Source organism: Phacochoerus africanus, chromosome 5, assembly GCF_016906955.1.
Source record: "Phacochoerus africanus isolate WHEZ1 chromosome 5, ROS_Pafr_v1, whole genome shotgun sequence".
Classification (NCBI taxonomy): domain Eukaryota; kingdom Metazoa; phylum Chordata; class Mammalia; order Artiodactyla; family Suidae; genus Phacochoerus; species Phacochoerus africanus.
In genome coordinates, this window is record NC_062548.1 from 51,850,638 (window position 1) to 51,857,891 (window position 7,254).

Sequence of the window (7,254 nt, forward strand, 5' to 3'; positions counted from 1 at the left end):
ATGGGTAAAGAAGATAGTGTGTGTGTGTGAATCTCTTTCTCCCCTTGATGTACACAAACACACACACAGACACACATACAAAGGCACATACAGACACACATACAAAGGCACACACATAGACACACACAGACACATACACACAGACACACACACACAAAGGCACACACAGACACACACATAGACACACACTCAGATACACACAGACACACACACAGACACGCACAGATACATACAGACATACGGATATACAGACAGATACATGCACAAAGGCGCTCACACACGTACAGACACCCACAGATACCCAAACACATACAGACAGATGGACACACACACACATACAGGGGTACACAGGCACACACACACACACACACACACACACACACACACAGAGACAGACAGACACATACACACACACAGCAACATCATGGATGAACCTTGAGGGCATCATGTGAAGCAAGGTAAGTCAGGTAGAGAAAGACAAATACTGTGTGGCTTCCCTTCATGCAGAATCTTAAGAAATGACCATCTCAGAGAAGCAAAGACTAGCATGGTGGTTGCCAGGGTCTGAGGGTGGGGGAGATGGGGAGCTGTTGGTCAAGGGTGCGGACTTCAGTTAGAAGATGAACAAGTTCTGAGGATTTAATGCACAGCGGTGTGACTATAGCTAACAAAAATGTGTGTAACAATGTATATAGCAACACTTGAAAGTATATCATGTTCTCACCATAAAATGCAGTGGTAATTATGTAATGCTGTGGTGGTGATCATTTTGCAATGTGTATTGCAACACAGCTCTATATCTTAAACTTACACCATGTAATGTATCAGTTATATGTCAATACACCAGGACGAAAATAAAAGTAAAAAACATTTCTTTCATTAGTCAAGGTCACCTTGTTCTTGCCTTTTATGGGCTAACAATCCCACCTCCACCCTTCAAAATTAATGACATTGTATTGTCAATGTTTTAATCCATCCCACGTAAAGGACTAACTAAAGATGAATCACAAGCCCATCCTCTCTGCGTTTTTAAGACCACTCACAGTTGGGGTGTCCAGGCAAAGAGGCTGGGGACCGGATCTGGGTTTGGCTGAGGGAGACTTGAAGATCCCCACAGACTGACTGAACTCCAGCTGGGAGGTAGGCAGCCTGAGGTCTGATCACCTGGGGCTCCTTCGCCTAGCCATGTTCTAGCGCGTGGCCACGTTCTTGGTGCTGCCGCAGCCGCGCCTGGTTGCAGCTTCCTCACCAGAGGACTCGTTTCTGGTTTCCTCCTACCAGCCCTCTGACTAAACAGTTTACTTTTGATAGTGCTGCCCACACCTGGTACAGAACTAGGGCTTCCTGTCCTCGTGGACAAGTGCACGCTGGGTGGTTCATTTCCAGGTGGAGGGCAGGTGACCGCAGAGTAGAGAGGCCATCAACCTTGGACTGCAGTGAGAAGATGGGCATCTTGTCCAGTCTCAGGGAGATGTAAGGGGCTGCTGGGGATGCCTGTTAGCTTAAATATTTGTTCCTGGCATCACAGTAAGGGTTTGGAAAGCTGCAAAGAGCTGGAGAGGACAGGGTTGGGGGTGGGGTGGTGGAGAGTCTCTAAGCAGTCAGAGGGCACCCAGTTCATCTCTGCTCAGAAACTAAAGAGGGCTGGAGTTCCCGTCTGGTGCAGTGGAAATGAACCCAACTAATATCCACGAGGATGCAAGTTCGATCCCTGGACTTACTCGGTGGGTTAAGGATCAGGTGTTGCCATAAGCTGTGATGTACGTTGCAGATGTGGCTTGGATCTGGCATTGCTGTGGCTGTGGTGTAGGCCGGCAGCTATAGCTCTGATTTGACCCCTAGCCTGGGAAATTCCATATGCCTTGGGGGCGGCCCTAAAAAGCAAAATAAATAAATAAATAATAAAATAGAGTAAAAGTCACATTAAAAAAAAAAAGAAAAGAAACAAAAGGGGGAACAAAAAGAGGTTTTGAGATCCCTTAGTGGACTAGGGACTACCACCATTCATTCATTCATTCATTCACATTTGCTGATCACCAGGTGTCTACTGGGCACTGAGAAAACAAAGAAATGAGAGCTCTGCATGATATCTGGAATCTTGGCTCCAGAAATCCAAGATATATATATAAAGTCATAAAACCAAAGGGCCTCCACACAAATTAATAGCAGAAAAACCAAACAACCCAATTACAAAGTAGGCAAAGGACCCTAGTAAGGTCAAGCAGAGGGTGACTGCCCTGCGGAGGGTGACAGCTCTGCAGAGGGTGACAGCTCTGGGGTGGGTGACTGCCCTGCGGAGGGTGACAGCTCTGCAGAGGGTGACAGCTCTGGGGTGGGTGACTGCTCTGCAGAGGGTGACCACTATGCAGTGGGTGACAGCTCTGCAGTAAGTGACTGCTCCACAGTGGGTGACAGCTCTGCCAAGAACCTGGGGGCGGGGGGGGGGGTGGATTCTGGGGGCTGTGGGAAGCAGGCGTGACCTCCTTGTTTCCCCATCAAATCTACTTTCCTAAAAACCTTCAAAGGCTTCACCCTCCATACAGCAGATGTTGGCAAACATTCTCTGTGAAGAAAGACTTGTGAATTTTTCAGGGTTTTCCCATCATGCAGTGTCTGTGCAGCCACTCATCTCTGCCACTGCAGCGTGAAAGCAGCCAAGGATGGTACTCAACCAGCAGGCAAAGCTGTGATCCTGTAAAATGTATTTACTAAAGCAGGCAGTGAGGATCTGCCTGTGCTGGTGTGTTGAGTAAAGAGAAGACTCTGAGCTTGTAACAGAAGCCTTCCTCCGACATGTACCTCAGGTCCTTTGCTATCTCTCTGATGACAGGTGACCAGCCATCATCCTCAAGTCTTCACACCACTGCTCTCTCTCTCTCTCTCTTTTTTTTTTTTGGACCAACTTAACTTGGACATGACTCACCACAAAAGTCAGTGGTTTCAGTGTGCCACCATCAAGCTTCGGATATTTTCATCATCTCCCCAAAGAAATCCCCTGGCCTTAGGTACCATCTCCACCTCCCCCAGGGAGCCACTACTCTCCTTTCTGTTCTGAAGGTGGAATCCTACCGCATGTGGCTGTCATACCACATACCACATGTGTGACTGACAATATCCTCATCCTTATAATTTCGGTTTCACGATCTTCTCAAGGTTCATCCATGTTGTAGTACGTATGAGAACTTTATTTCTTTGCATGGCTGAGTAATATTTCATCTCATGAGTCCACCATATGTCTTCACCCCCACTCATCAGTTCATGGACATCTGGGTTGTTTTCACCTTTCTATGGTTATGAACATTTGGGTACATGTTTCTGTGGGAACACATCCGTTTCATTTCTCCTGGGAATCTACCCAAGAGTGGAATTGTTTAGTCAAATGGTGACTCTAAATTTTGAGCAACTGGCAAACTATGTTCTCAAGCAGTGGCACCATTTGACGTCCTCTCAGGAGGCTGGGAGTGTTCCAGTTTCTCCACCTCCTCATCATGCTTTGTATTATCTGTCTTTTTTTATCACAGCCTTTCCCAGTGGGTAGGAAGTGCTATCTCATTGTGGTTTTGATCTGCCTCTCCCTGAGAGCTAATGATGTTGAGCATCTTTCCAAGGGCTTCTTGGCCATTTGTACATATTCTTTGGAGAAATGTCTAATCCATTGAATCTAATGTATTCAATCAGCTCTTACCCCCTTTTTTTAAAAAAAATTTTAGGGCCACACCCATGGCATATGGCATATGGAGGTTCCCAATCGGAGCTGCAGCTGCTGGCCTACACCACAGCCACAGCAACACCGGATCCTTAACCCACTCAGCAAGGCCAGGGATCCAACCTGCATCCTTATGGATACTAGTCAGATTCATTTACACTGAGCTACAGTGGGAACTGAGTCAGCTCTTACTCTTAAGAATTATGTGTTACAGTATATTTTAGCCAGACTATTCCATAAGGAAAAAATTTTAAAATTCTTATTGGTAAGCAAAACTGTATTATACGGTATATAAGATGTGAATATTACTAAATATTCAAATAAGATAGGTATATAAAAACAATAATTAAAAAAAATTCAATTGTTCCCTCAGGAAGATTAATATTGCCAAATAAATGTAACTTCTGAGGTAAAAGGCAGTGTTTCTTCTTTGAAAACATCAGGAAATGGACCAAGACTCAATCACGGATACAGCTTCCCCCAAGATTTCAGTATCAGTGACTTTTTTATTTTTCTTTTTACAGTGGCACCTGTGGCATATGGAAGTTCCCAGGCTAGGGGTGGAACTGCAGCTGCAGCTACAGGCCATAGCCACAGCAACACAGGATCTGAGCCTCATCTGTGATCTATGAGGCAGCTTGTGACAGCACTGGATTCTTAACCCACTGAGCAAGGCCAGAGATCAAACCCGAAACCTCACGGACACTCTCTCCAGTTCTTAACCCACTGAATCACAATTGAAACTCTTTGTAACTTTCTTTAAATTAAAACTCAAGGAGTTCCTGTTGTGGCTTTGTGGGTTAAGAACCTGACTTGTATCCATGAGGATGTGGGTTTTATCCCTGGACTTGCTCAGTGGGTTAAGGATCTCGCATTGCCAACAAGTTGTGGTGTAGGTTGAAGATGCAGCTGGGATCTGGTGTTGCTGTGGTTGTGGTGTAGGCTGGCAGCTGCAGCTCTAATTTGACCCCTAGCCTAAGTACTTCCATGTGCCCTAAACATCCCCCCCAAATTTTTTTTTAAGCCCTGGTGTTTATTTATCCTGCTTGCTCCTTCCCCTGGAACCATTCCTGGCTCTTGCTGGGGTTTTTATCCCTCTTGTTTCAACCACAACCCTTCTCTGTGGACTTCCTTGCTGTTGCCACAAGCTATGGTGTAGGCCGGCTGCTCTGATTCGACCCCTAGCCTGGGAACTTCCATACGTTGAAGGTGCAGCCCTAAAAAAATGCTTCCGTGAGCTGGGCACTCTTTTCCCAACTCAGCTGCCCCCCTTCTGCTGGGTTCCCTTGGCCCTTTTTCTGATTCAGGAAGATCTAGATTTTCTGCTTCCTCTTTTCCTTCCTCTTACCTTCGGTATTTTACATTTTTTTCCTTTCCATGGCTCAAAAGGTGTGACGGATAGGTGTAAGTTTGCCTGTTTTTATGGTGGGCTATTTGTCTTTTATTCTTGAGTAGTAAGAGTTCCTTATCTATTCCAGACACATATCCCTTGTCAGAGATATGATTTGCCAATATTTTCTCCTTTCTGTGGGTTGTCTTTTCACTTTATTTATTGATAGGCTCCTCTGAAGTACAAACATTTTTAATTTTAGTGAAGCTCAATTTAATTAACAGGCTTCCTGTGTGAAGCTTTGTGTTTAGGTTGCTTTATGATTTCAGAGTATCTTTTTTTTTCCGGTTTAGATCTATGTGGACATAATTGCATAAGAGCCGGAACGCCCAAAGGCTGCTTGTAAAGGAAAATCTTTGGAAAACAAAGCATCCTGCTGGGTGTTGATGGTCTAGGCAAACCTCAGAGGGAATTCCTAGGGTGTTCAAGCATTTAGATATGGCCACAGGACCAAATACACTGGAAAACAAAACCCTCTCTCTCTCTCTCCTCTACTGCTCTATTACAATGAAAGTTTTCATGATAAAATTCAATGTGAGGTAGAAAAGCACAAGTGCTTTCATTTTTCTCTTCCTTTCAGAAATTAAGACCCATTTAAGACATCCAGAAAATAAAGCAGTATTTCGTCTCTTTGATGGGAGTGAAGCTGGTGTGTTGGGGGATTTTGCCATCTCATAGGGACCTCGGGGTTCATGTGTTTCCCCTGAGGGCTCCTGTCTGCACTCTTCCCGTCCCCTGGGTGGTGAGTTTCCCTCCTGGTCGCACAGGGTCCTACTGGGCTGCTTTGTTTCCAACCCACATCCCAGACCTAACCCTAAGTCTGTGGCCCCCTGCTCAGGAGAGGACTTGAGCCTGAGCTGGAACACCCACCAGCTGGGCCTCTCTCCTCTGCCCACAGGGAGAAGGATGCTGAGTCCCAGGAGCAGGTGGTCCCCCTGAGAAGCCCTGAATCAGGGAGCAGGAGGGGGTGGGGCTAGGGGCAAAGGTCAGGCCAAGCCTACTCACCCAGGGGAGCTGCTGCTGCTGATCTCACCCTCACAGCCCCCCCCACCCCATGTCCCCCCTCCCCCTGGCCCCCCGGCTCCCTGATGCATGAAGCTCTCAGTCACAATGGGCTGGGAGCCTGGTGTGGGGTTCTGGAATGGCTCTTCCTCACCAGAACTATGGAGACCTGTCTCCCAGTCCTGTGCTTCCTTCCTCTGGCCTGGGCTTCTAGCTCAGAAGAAGGATGCCTGGGGTGGGGGTGGGTTGCTAAGGGCACGAGAGTCTGGAGCTGACCTCCCCCAGGGCAGCCCCAGGGAGGACTAGGACCCGGAGGGTTGGGGGAGGCTGGGCTGGGATGAGCATACATCCCTTTGGCTCCTCAATCCTGTCCCCTGGCCCTTAGCTCAGGTTCTGCTCTGGGACCAACCCAGCCGGCCCCCAGTTCTGAGAGCAGCTGAACTGGTGGCAGCTTCTTGCTGGTTGGGGGCAGGGCTGCTCTGGAGGACGGGGTGGGTGGGGGTGGGAGATACGTAGTGGGGGGGATGGGGTGGAGTTGGGGGTGGAGGGGAACCCTCCACAGGTGGGAGCTCATGCTCCTCAGTGGGAGCTCCTTGGCAGACTTTGGGAAGACAGTGGGGTGCTCTGAGAACATCTCTGTTTCAGGGGCTTCCAGGGCACCCCATCCAGGACCCCTGATTTTTGGGTCTGAGTGTGGGAGCCCGAGTTTCCCACATGCGAACCCTGGGGGAGCCTGCGTCCTCACAGACAAGCTGCTGGGTGGGCCACCTGAGCAGGTGGTTGGAGGACGGATGGACCCTCTTTAACTGGATCACTTTCTTTCAGGTTGAGGCACTGATGACCCCTCAGTGACAGTCACCGGGGTGATGGCGATTTAAGGGAAGTGGCTGGCGCCCTGGGCTCTCTTTCCAGCATCCGGGAACTTGGGGAGGACCCGGGGACCAGCCCCGAAGGTAATGCCAGCACCTGGCCGAGTGCATGTCCCAGGAGGACGGGTGACCATGGCCCATGGAGGTTCTGGGTGGCTCCTGAGTCTCCGCAAGGGCAAGAGCAGTGAAGATGGACGTTCCTGTGAAGAGGGTTCAGAACCAGAGCCTGGAGGACAAGGTGGGCTTGGAAATCACTGGTATCCAGAGACACCTCATGGAGTGGAGTC